At 37.6% G+C, this 14,905-nt stretch overlaps 1 protein-coding gene and 1 pseudogene across 2 annotated transcripts in view; one reads left to right on the top strand and one right to left on the bottom strand.

The window, feature by feature from the left end:
• Positions 1 to 14,905, bottom strand: part of LOC133542088 (gastrula zinc finger protein XlCGF57.1-like) — a 339,706-nt gene that overhangs the window by 60,247 nt on the left and 264,554 nt on the right. The window lies entirely within an intron of this gene.
• The window catches only part of LOC133542083 (zinc finger protein 37-like), a 115,445-nt pseudogene that overhangs the window by 40,697 nt on the left and 59,843 nt on the right, over positions 1 to 14,905 (top strand).

Raw genomic sequence — 14,905 nt, 5'->3', positions numbered from 1 at the left:
TGCACATTCTGATTGACAGTCAACAGTATAAATATGGAGGTGACCTTGGGTCACAGCAGCAGTTAAAGTGTCTTTAGTGATCAACGGTGAAACGTGTCTACAGTGATGGTTCACAGTTAGGGGGTGGTCATTGTAGCTGTCTTTTGTTCAAAAAGACAAAAGTAAAGGGTTGGGGGGGAGCTGGCATTCAAAAGTTAGCATTCACAAGCCTGATGGCCTGTGGGTAAAAACTGTTTGTCTGTCTGGTAGTCCTGGATTTCAGGCTCCTATATGGTCTGCCTGATGGTAGGAGGCTGAAGAGACTGTGTACTGTCCTTGATGATGTTGTGTGCTCTCCTGGTGGCCCTGGTAGACTACATGTCCTGTAGTGAGGGGAAGGCTGCTCCTGATATGTACTGAGCAGTTTTAATCACTCACTGGAGTGCCTTCCTGTCCTTAGCAGTGCAGTTTCCATACCAGACCGTGATTGAGCTGGTAAGGACACTCTCAACCGTACTTCTATAGAAGTCGCTGAGAATTTTGGGTGGCATGCCAAATTTTCTCAGCTTTCTTAGGAAATACAGTCACTACTGGCCTTTCTTTATTGTTTGTTGGGTGTTGTGATCCCAGGTGAGGTCCTCGCTGATGTGAGTCCCGAGGAATTTAAAGGTTTTCACCCTGTCCACCTTTGTCCCACCTATGTACATCATCTCCTTGGTCTTGTCTGTGTTCAAGGAGAGATTATTATCCTTACACCAGGCCACCAGTTCCGCTACCTCCCTTCTGTACGTAGTATCATCTGCAAACTTGATGACAGTGGTGTTTGGCAGTCGTGTGTGAAGAGGGTGTACAATAGGGGGCTCAGCACGCAGCCTTGGGGGGTCCCAATGCCTAGAACCTTTGTGCCTGATGTCTGGTTGCCGATACTGACTGACTGGGGCCGGTTTGTGAGAAAGTTCAGGACCCAGTCACAGAGAGTTGGTGTCAGACCAACAGTGAGGAGTTTAGCAGTGAGTTTTTGTGGGATGACCGTGTTAAAAGCAGAGCTGTAGTCGATGAATAATAGCCTGGCATAGGTGTCCTTGCCCTCTACGTGGGTGAGGGTGGTGTGGATGACAGGGTTGACTGCAACCTAACTGGACCGATTCTGCCGGCAGGCAAACTGTAGAGCAGGGGTCACCAACTCGGTGACCGCGGGCACCAGGTCGCCTGTTAGGACCAGATGAGTCGCCCGCTGGCCTGTTCTAAAAATAGCTCAAATAGCAGCACTTACCAGTGAGCTGCCTCTATTCTTTAAATTGTATTCATTTACTAGCAAGGTGGTCTCGCTTTGCTCGACCTTTTTAATTCTAAGAGAGACAAAACTCAAATAGAATTTGAAAATCCAAGAAAATATTTTAAAGACTTGGTATTCACTTGTTTAAATACATTCATTTATTTTTTTACTTTGCTTCTTATAACTTTCAGAAAGACAATTTTTTGAAGAAAAAAAACAACCTTAAAATGTATTTTAGGATTGTTAAACACATTCACCTTTTTACCTTTTCAATTCCTTCCTCTTCTTTCCTGTCAATTTAAATCAATGTTCAAGTATTTTTTTTTTATTGTAAGGAATAATAAATACATTTTAATATAATTCTTCATTTTAGCTTCTGTTTTTTCGACAAAGTATCCATCCATCCATTTTCTACCGCTTATTCCCTTTCGGGGTCGCAGGGGGCGCTGGCGCCTATCTCAGCTACAATCGGGCGGAAGGCAGGGTACACCCTGGACAAGTCGCCACCTTATCGCAGGGCCAACACAGATAGACAGACAACATTCACACTCACATTCACACACTAGGGACCATTTAGTGTTGCCAATCAACCTATCCCCAGGTGCATGTCTTTGGAGACAAAGTATATTAGTGAAAAATTTCTTCAAACTTATTATGATTAAAATTCAGAGAAATTATTCTGGCAAATCTACAAAATCTGTAGAATCAAATTTAAATCTTATTTCAAAGTATTTTGAATTACTTTTAAAATTTTTGTTATGGAAAATCTAGAAGAAATAATGATTTGTCTTTGTTAGAAATATCGCTTGGTCCAATTTATTATATATTCTAACAAAGTGCAGATTGGATTTTAACCTATTCAAAACATGTCATCAACATTCAAAAATTAATATTAATTAGGAAAAATGACTAATGATGTTCCATAAATTATTTTTTTTAATTGTTTCAAAAAGATTTAAATTAGCAAGTTTTTCTCTTCATTTTTTTCGGTTGAATTTGGAATTTTAAAGATAAACTGTTTTTAAAAATTGTATTTTAATTTTTTTCGTGTTTTCTCCTCTTTTAAACTGTTCAATTAAGTGTTTTTTCATCATTTATTCTCTACAAAAAAAAACTTCCGTAAAAAGAAAAAACATTTACGACAAAATGATAGACAGAAATATCAATTTTTTATATATATAGATTTGTTTATTAAAGGTAATTTGAGCAAATTGGCTATTTCTGGCAATTTATTTAAGTATGTATCAAACTGGAAGCCCTTCGCATTGATCAGTACCCAAGAAGTAGCTCTTGGTTTCAAAAAGGTTGGTGACCCCTGCTGTAGAGGGTCCAGTGTGTCTGGGATGGTCTTCTTGATGTGTGACATGACTATCCTCTCGAAGCACTTCATCACTATTGGGGTGAGTTGTCTAGTATGTTTACTATTTTATTTAGGAAAAACTTTCAATAAGAATCATATGTTTAATGTACCCTAAGATTTTTTGTTAAAATGAAGCCAATAATGTACTTTTTTGTGGTCCCATTTATTTAGAGAAGTATTGAAAAGTATCAAAATACATTTTGGTATAGGTCCCGGTACTATAATATTGGTAGTAAGAGCAGAATTCATTGGTTGATTCTTTGACCACCTTAGTAGTCATTTTTTCACTGGAGAGATTAGTCTCTACGATGCAACCAAGATAGGTAATCTCATTTTTGTTTGTTATTATATTGTCACCCACTTTGACTGTGAAGTTGTCTACTTTTCTGAGGTTAGGAATTGACCCAAAGACCTGTGTACTTGCAAGTACCGAGGCAAGTCTTATTTCGGCAGTTTCTCATTGAAAGCCTTGCTAGTCTAGGTCTTGAGGATTGTAGCTTCGCTTATTTTGTGGCCGTCAGCCTCGGTTCTGTTCTTCATGGGTACAGAAAATGATGGAATGATCACTTAAGCCGCACACAGTAGTTCCACTTGTGGTGATCTGAGACTGGTCAGAAGTAACAAGGAGGTCTATGAAGGTTTAACAGGACTCACTCACCCTGGTAGTTTGCTTAATGAGCTAAGTGAGACAATGTTGGTGGCACAGCTTAGTGAAGGTTTTAAAAATGGGTGCATCCTTTCAGGACATATCTGTGTTCCAGTCCCCAAGAAGTAAACCTGTATCAACATGTTTACATAAAACTCACACACTCACTAAATACATTTTATACTGTAAACAAATCTAATTAATGTTATAATTTCACTTCCTAAATCTGACTTACAAGTATCAATAAGTGAACATAAACAATTATTTTCAATAACTAAAGTAGTCAAAACTTGAATTATTAAGGTGACTGACTTTCCTTCAGCGTGTCGTAGATGGTCTCCAATTCCTAAAGAGGAATTGTTGATGAAGATACTCCATAAAACAGCACATAGTAAAACATGTTTTTGTGAAAGTTCCTTTTGGCCCAGGCAACAAAATGACCACCAAAAAATATTTTGCATGATCACAAAAACATACCATGAATGTTTTTGCAGTGATTTTGGAATTAGATTTTTTGAATTTCCATGATATTTTAGTTATAGTAATGACTATGGCATTAAAAGAATATGTTTAAGTTTACAGATAAAGTTTAGGTGTCATAGACCGTATACACAATACAATTTTTACACACTTTACATCAGTGAAGTTAGTAATTGCTTCAATCAATGCTGCCTCGTACTTATAAAAACTTTTCAAATTGCCCCTCATCAAATTTCCAAGTCTGTTTGTGTACTCACTGTACCACTTTTGAATTAATTTTAGGAACCAATTGGGTATTTCCTGTGTTTTTATTGTTTGTTTTGCTACACACTTTTAACACAACACACGGAAGAACACAAATAATGTAATTGTGTCAACAGTGTCAGTTCAAAACTATTTCTATTCCCTCTTGATCTTATTTACTTATTTACCCAACAGATGTCCAGCAGCCCCCTCACATTAAAGAGGAAGAGGAGAATCCACAGCCCCCTCACATTAAAGAGGAAGAGGAGAATCCACAGCCCCCCCACATTAAAGAGGAAGAGGAGGAAGTGTGGATGAGTCAGGAAGGAGAGTCTCCTGTAGGGCAGGAGGAGGCTGATGTCAGCAAGTTTCCACTGACTGTTGTCTCTGTGAAGACTGAAGAGCATGAAGACAAACCACCTGAGTCCTCACAGCTTCATCACAGTCCAAGTAAGCACAACATTTTATTCTCAGGGCATTCAATCCATCACAACTGGACTCTTCACTTTGTCTTACAAGACCTTTGTCCTCTCATCCAAGTAGGCTTCATCACTTCATGCTCATACACTTCAAGTCTTAAATCTAATCATTGGAATTTAGAGGAGAACTGCACTTTTTTGAGGAATTTTTCTATCGTTCACAATCATTATAAAAGACATGATGGTGGATATATAAAAAAAAATAAATCCCATTCTAACTAGGGCTGGGCGATATGGCCTTTTATTAATATCTCAATATGTTTAGTCCACATCACGATACAGCATATATATGTGGATATTTTGCCTTAGCCTTGAATGAACACTTGATGCATATAATCACAGCAGTATGATGATTCTATGTGTCTACATTCAAACATTCTTCTTCATACTGCATTCATATATGCTACTTTTAAACTTTCATGCAGAGAGGGAAACCACAACTAAGTCAAATTAGCAAAAGTGTATTTATTAAACAGTTATTAAGCAGTGGCACAAACATTCATGTCATTTCCAAAGCAAAAAGTGCAAGATTGTCAGAGACATTTTAAAACAAGCTATGAGTGCACTTTTGTGCATGATGTCACTAAGATGACATAGCAAAACAACACTATATTAAAGTGCACCTGTTGTACAGAACACCACTACAATAGTTTAAAACAAATAAAGTGCACTTTTCTGCATGATGTCACACAAGATATTTCAATAAGTGTCAAATAAAAATGTGCTGCATAATAGGAAATCAAATAGTGTATGTCCTTCACTATGTGGTAGGTTCCTGCGGACGTTATCTCCTTCTGTTGTTGACCAGTTTTTTCATATGGGGTTGATGTGGAAATGTTTGCTTGGGCATTTTGTGGGTGTGGCACCAAACTGAGATGTTGACATGCAGAGTTTCAAGCACTCCTCATTCTCTAGCGGGTGACTTTTCAAATGATGCTACACATTAGCAGTGCTGCTACTTTTTGTAGCAACACTTTTGCCGCATACTTGACATATTACGGTTGTCTTTTCAACATCTTCCCTTTTGAAACCAAACCACCGCCAGACAATGGACTCTGTGCTGCTTTTCTTGAAAATTAATTATTCCTTCATTTGTTACCAGATTAGCACCTTCTTTCTCTCGTATTACCACTAGCACCACCCCGTTAGCACCACAGCTAACGTTATAATGCCGCTACCTGTCTGCTCTGCGAGGGCGTATGACGTTGCACACGCGACAGTATGTGACGTATGTGAGAAGGTGCGCTTGTTTTATGTCTCTGTGAGAAGGAGAGACAAGAAAGAGTGAGAAGAGGATGTAGTGTAATGCCCGCGGCTAAAAGCAACTGAGTGAGAACATATACTCCAATACTAACAATATAGTCATTTTCTATATCGCACAGAGACAAACCCACAATATATGGAGTATATTCCATATATCACCCAGCCCTAATTCTAACTCATAAATGTAAATAAAAGTCCACTTGCAATGGAGCCAATGGGAGGTCCTCTCTAATCATCCAAAAAAGGCCAACCAAGTATTGAGTTGAGTTGAGATGAGTATGACTTTATTTGGAACATGCAAGCATACAACATGATACATCACACATGCATGTATACAACATGATACATCACACATGCATGCATACAACATGATACATCACACATGCATGCATACAACATGATACATCACACATGCATGCATACAACATGATACATCACACATGCATGCATACAACATGATACATCACACATGCATGCATACAACATGATACATCACACATGCATGTATACAACATGATAAATCACACATGCATGCATACAACATGATACATCGCACATGCATGCATACAACATGATACATCACACATGCACGCATACAACATGATAATCACACATGCATGTATACAACATGATACATCACACATGCATGCATACAACATGATACATCACACATGCATGCATACAACATGATACATCACACATGCATGCATACAACATGATACATCACACATGCATGCATACAACATGATACATCACACATGCATGTATACAACATGATACATCACAATTGCATGCATACAACATGATACATCGCACATGCATGCATACAACATGATACATCGCACATGCATGCATACAACATGATACGTCACACATGCATGCATACTACATGATACATCACACATGCATGTATACAACATGATACATCACACATGCATGTATACAACATGATACATCACACATGCAAGCATACAACATGTTACATCACACATGCATGCATACAACATGATACATCACACATGCATGCATACAACATGATACATCACACATGCCTGCGTACAACATGATACATCACACATGCAACATGATACATCACACATGCAAGCATACAACATGATACATCACACATGCATGCATACAACATGATACATCACACATGCAAGTATACAACATGATAAATCACACATGCAAGCATACAACATGATACATAACACATGCAAGCATACAACATGATACATCCCACATGGATGAATACAACATATACATCACACATGCATGTATACAACATGATACATCACACATACAACATGATACATCACACATGCATGTATACAACTTGATACATCACACATGCATGCATACCACATGATACATCACACATGCATGCATACAACATGATACTTCACACATACAACATGATACATCACACATGCATGCATACAACATGATACATCACACATGCAAGTATACAACATGATACATCACACATGCAAGCATACAACATGATACATCCCACATGCATGAATACAACATATACATCACACATACAACATGATACATCACACATGCATGCATACAACATGATACATCACACATGCATTCATACAACATGATACATCACACATACAACATGATACATCACACATGCATGTATACAACTTGATACATCACACATGCATGCATACCACATGATACATCACACATACATGCATACAATATGATACTTCACGCATACAACATGATACTTCACACATACAACATGATACATCACACATGCATGCATACAACATGATACATCACACATGCTTGCATACAACTAGATACATCACACATGCATGCATACAACATGATACATCACACATGCATGCATACAACATGATACATCACACATGCATGCATACAACATGATACATCACACATGCATGTATACAACATGATACATCACACATGCATGCATACAACATGATACATCACACATACAGCATGCATACAACATGATACATCACACATGCATGTATACAACATTATACATCAGACATGCATGCATACAACATGATACATCACACATACATGCATACAACATGATACATCACACATACAACATGATACATCACACATGCATGCATACAACATGATACATCACACATGCATGCATACAACATGATGCATCACACATGCATGCATACAACATGATACATCACACATGCATGTATACAACATGATACATCACACATGCATGCATACAACATGATACATCACACATACAACATGATACATCACACATGCATGCATACAACATGATACATCACACATACAACATGATACATCACACATGCATGCATACAACATGATATCATGTTGTATGCATGCATGTGTGATGTATCATGTTGTATGCATGCATGTGTGATGTATCATGTTGTATACATGCATGTGTGATGTATCATGTTGTATGCATGCATGTGTGATGTATCATGCATGCATTTATACAACATGATACATCACACATGCACGCATACAACATGATACATCACACATGCATGCATACAACATGATACATCACACATGCATGCATACAACATGATACATCACACATGCATGTATACAACATGATACATCACACATGCATGTATACAACATGATACATCACACATGCATGCATACAACATGATACATCACACATGCATGCATACAACATGATACATCACACATGCATGCATACAACATGATACATCACACATGCATGCATACAACATGATACATCACACATGCATGCATACAACATGATACATCACACATGCATGCATACAACATGATACATCACACATGCATGCATACAACATGATACATCACACATGCATGTATACAACATGATACATCACACATGCATGCATACAACATGATACATCACACATACAACATGATACATCACACATGCATGCATACAACATGATACATCACACATACAACATGATACATCACACATGCATGCATACAACATGATATCATGTTGTATGCATGCATGTGTGATGTATCATGTTGTATGCATGCATGTGTGATGTATCATGTTGTATACATGCATGTGTGATGTATCATGTTGTATGCATGCATGTGTGATGTATCATGCATGCATTTATACAACATGATACATCACACATGCACGCATACAACATGATACATCACACATACATGCATACAACATGATACATCACACATGCATGCATACAACATGATACATCACACATGCACGCATACAACATGATACATCACACATGCACGCATACAACATGATACATCACACATGCACGCATACAACATGATACATCACACATGCACGCATACAACATGATACATCACACATGCATGTATACAACATGATATCATGTTGTATGCATGCATGTGTGATGTATCATGCATGCATGCATACAACATGATACATCACACATGCACGCATACAACATGATACATCACACATACATGCATACAACATGATACATCACACATGCACGCATACAACATGATACATCACACATGCACGCATACAACATGATACATCACACATGCACGCATACAACATGATACATCACACATGCACGCATACAACATGATACATCACACATGCACGCATACAACATGATACATCACACATTCACGCATACAACGTGATACATCACACATACAACATGAAACATCACACATGCACGCATACAACATGATACATCACACATGCATGCATACAACATGATACATCACACATGCATGCATACAACATGATACATCACACATGCACGCATACAACATGATACATCACACATGCACGCATACAACATGATACATCACACATGCACGCATACAACATGATACATCACACATGCACGCATACAACATGATACATCACAAATGCACGCATACAACATGATACATCACACATACAACATGAAACATCACACATGCACGCATACAACATGATACATCACACATGCACGCATACAACATGATACATCACACATGCACGCATACAACATGATACATCACACATGCATGTATACAACATGATATCATGTTGTATGCATGCATGTGTGATGTATCATGCATGCATGCATACAACATGATACATCACACATGCACGCATACAACATGATACATCACACATACATGCATACAACATGATACATCACACATGCACACATACAACATGATACATCACACATGCACGCATACAACATGATACATCACACATGCACGCATACAACATGATACATCACACATGCACGCATACAACATGATACATCACACATGCACGCATACAACATGATACATCACACATTCACGCATACAACGTGATACATCACACATACAACATGAAACATCACACATGCACGCATACAACATGATACATCACACAGGCACGCATACAACATGATACATCACACATGCACGCATACAACATGATACATCACACTTGCATGCATACTACATGATACATCACACATGCATGCATACAACATGATATCATGTTGTATGCATGCATGTGTGATGTATCATGCATGCATGCATACAACATGATACATCACACATGCATGCATACAACATGATACGTCGCACATGCATGCATACAACATGATACATCGCACATGCATGCATACAACATGATACATCACACATGCATGTATACAACATGATACATCACACATGCATGCATATAACATGATACATCACACATGCATGCATACAACATGATACATCCCACATGCATGCATACAACATGATACATCACACATGCATGCATACAACATGATACATCACACATACAACATGATACATCACACATGCAAGCATACAACATGATACATCACACATGCATGCATACAACATGATACATCACACATGCATGCATACAACATGATACATCACACATACAACATGATACATCACACATGCAAGCATACAACATGATACATCACACATGCATGCATACAACATGATACATCACACATGCAAGAATACAACATGATACATCACACATGGAAGCATACAACATGATACATAACACATGCATGTATACAACATGATACATCACCCTTGCATGCATAAAACATGATACATCACACATGTATGTATACAACATGATACATCACACATGCAAGAATACAACATGATACATCACACATGGAAGCATACAACATGATACATAACACATGCATGTATACAACATGATACATCACACATGTATGCATACAACATGATACATCACACATACAACATGATACATCACACATACAACATGATACATCACACATGCAAGAATACAACATGATACATCACACATGGAAGCATACAACATGATACATAACACATGCATGTATACAACATGATACATCACACATGCATGCATACAACATGATACATCACACATACAACATGATACATCACACATGCATGTATACAACATGATACATCACACATGTTTGCATACAACATGATACATCACACATGCATGCATACAACATGATACATCACACATGCATGTATACAACATGATACATCACACATGCAAGAATACAACATGATACATCACACATGGAAGCATACAACATGATACATAACACATGCATGTATACAACATGATACATCACACATGTATGTATACAACATGATACATCACACATACAACATGATACATCACACATACAACATGATACATCACACATGCAAGAATACAACATGATACATCACACATGGAAGCATACAACATGATACATAACACATGCATGTATACAACATGATACATCACACATGCATGCATACAACATGATACATCACACATACAACATGATACATCACACATGCATGTATACAACATGATACATCACACATGCTTGCATACAACATGATACATCACACATGGAAGCATACAACATGATACATAACACATGCATGTATACAACATGATACATCACACATGCATGCATACAACATGATACATCACACATACAACATGATACATCACACATGCATGTATACAACATGATACATCACACATGCATGCATACAACATGATACATCACACATGCATGCATACAACATGATACATCACACATACAACATGATACATCACACATGGAAGCATACAACATGATACATAACACATGCATGTATACAACATGATACATCACACATGCATGCATACAACATGATACATCACACATGCATGTATACAACATGATACATCACACATGCAAGAATACAACATGATACATCACACATGGAAGCATACAACATGATACATAACACATGCATGTATACAACATGATACATCACACATGCATGCATACAACATGATACATCACACATACAACATGATACATCACACATACAACATGATACATCACACATGCAAGAATACAACATGATACATCACACATGGAAGCATACAACATGATACATAACACATGCATGTATACAACATGATACATCACACATGCATGCATACAACATGATACATCACACATACAACATGATACATCACACATGCATGTATACACCATTATACATCACACATGCATGCATACAACATGATACATCACACATACAACATGATACATCACACATTCATGCATACAACATGATACATCACACATGCTTGCATACAACATGATACATCACACATGCATGCATACAACATGATACATCACACATGCATGCATACAACATGATACATCACACATGCATGCATACAACATGATACATCACACATGCATGCATACAACATGATACATCACACATGCATGCATACAACATGATACATCACACATGCATGCATACAACATGATACATCACACATACATGCATACAACATGATACATCACACATACATGCATACAACATGATACATCACACATGCATGTATACAACATGATACATCACACATGCATGTATACAACATGATACATCACACATGCATGCATACAACATGATACATCACACATGCATGCATACAACATGATACATCACACATGCATGCATACAACATGATACATCACACTTGCATGCATACAACATGATACATCACACATGCATGCATACAACATGATACATCACACATGCATGCATACAACATGATACATCACACATACATGCATACAACATGATACATCACACATACATGCATACAACATGATACATCACACATACATGCATACAACATGATACATCACACATACATGCATACAACATGATACATCACACATACAACATGATACATCACACATACAACATGATGCATCACACATGCATGCATACAACATGATACATCACACATGCATGCATACAACATGATACATCACACATACAACATGATACATCACACTTGCATGCATACAACATGATACATCACACATGCATGCATACAACATGATACATCACACATGCATGCATACAACATGATACATCACACTTGCATGCATACAACATGATACATCACACATGCATGCATACAACATGATACATCACACATGGATGCATACAACATGATACATCACACATGCATGCATACAACATGATACATCACACATGCATGTATACAACATGATACATCACACATGCATGCATACAACATGATACATCACACATGCATGCATACAACATGATACATCACACATGCATGCATACAACATGATACATCACACATACAACATGATACATCACACTTGCATGCATACAACATGATACATCACACATGCATGCATACAACATGATACATCACACATGCATGCATACAACATGATACATCACACTTGCATGCATACAACATGATACATCACACATGCATGCATGCAACATGATACATCACACATGGATGCATACAACATGATACATCACACATGCATGCATACAACATGATACATCACACATGCATGTATACAACATGATACATCACACATGCATGCATACAACATGATACATCACACATGCCTGCATACAACATGATACATCACACATGCATGCATACAACATGATACATCACACATACAACATGATACATCACACTTGCATGCATACAACATGATACATCACACATGCATGCATACAACATGATACATCACACATGCATGCATACAACATGATACATCACACATGCATGCATACAACATGATACATCACACTTGCATGCATACAACATGATACATCACACATGCATGCATACAACATGATACATCACACATGAATGCATACAACATGATACATCACACTTGCATGCATACAACATGATACATCACACATGCATGCATACAACATGATACATCACACACGGATGCATACATCATGATACATCCCACACGCATGCATACAACATGATACATCACACATGCATACAACATGATACATCACACATGCATGCATACAACATGATACATCACACATGGATGCATACAACATGATACATCACACATGCATGCATACAACATGATACATCACACATGCATGCATACAACATGATACATCACACATGCATGCATACAACATGATACATCACACTTGCATGCATACAACATGATACATCACACATGCATGCATACAACATGATACATCACACATGCATGCATACAACATGATACATCACACATACAACATGATACATCACACTTGCATGCATACAACATGACACATCACACATGCATGCACACAACATGATACATCACACATGCATGCATACAACATGATACATCACACATGCATGCATACAACATGATACATCACACATACAACATGATACATCACACATGCATGCATACAACATGATACATCACACATGCATGCATACAACATGATACATCACACATGCATGCATACAACATGATACATCACACATGCATGCATACAACATGATACATCACACATACAACATGATACATCACACATGCAAGCATACAACATGATACATCACACATGCATGCATACAACATGATACATCACACATGCAAGAATACAACATGATACATCACACATGGAAGCATACAACATGATACATAACACATGCATGTATACAACATGATACATCACACATGCATGCATACAACATGATACATCACACATGCATGTATACAACATGATACATCACACATGCAAGAATACAACATGATACATCACACATGGAAGCATACAACATGATACATAACACA

This window comes from Nerophis ophidion, linkage group LG24, assembly GCF_033978795.1.
Source record: "Nerophis ophidion isolate RoL-2023_Sa linkage group LG24, RoL_Noph_v1.0, whole genome shotgun sequence".
Classification (NCBI taxonomy): Eukaryota; Metazoa; Chordata; class Actinopteri; order Syngnathiformes; family Syngnathidae; genus Nerophis; species Nerophis ophidion.
Note: the sequence above shows the minus strand (reverse complement) of the source record. Positions and strands in the feature narration are given on the sequence as shown.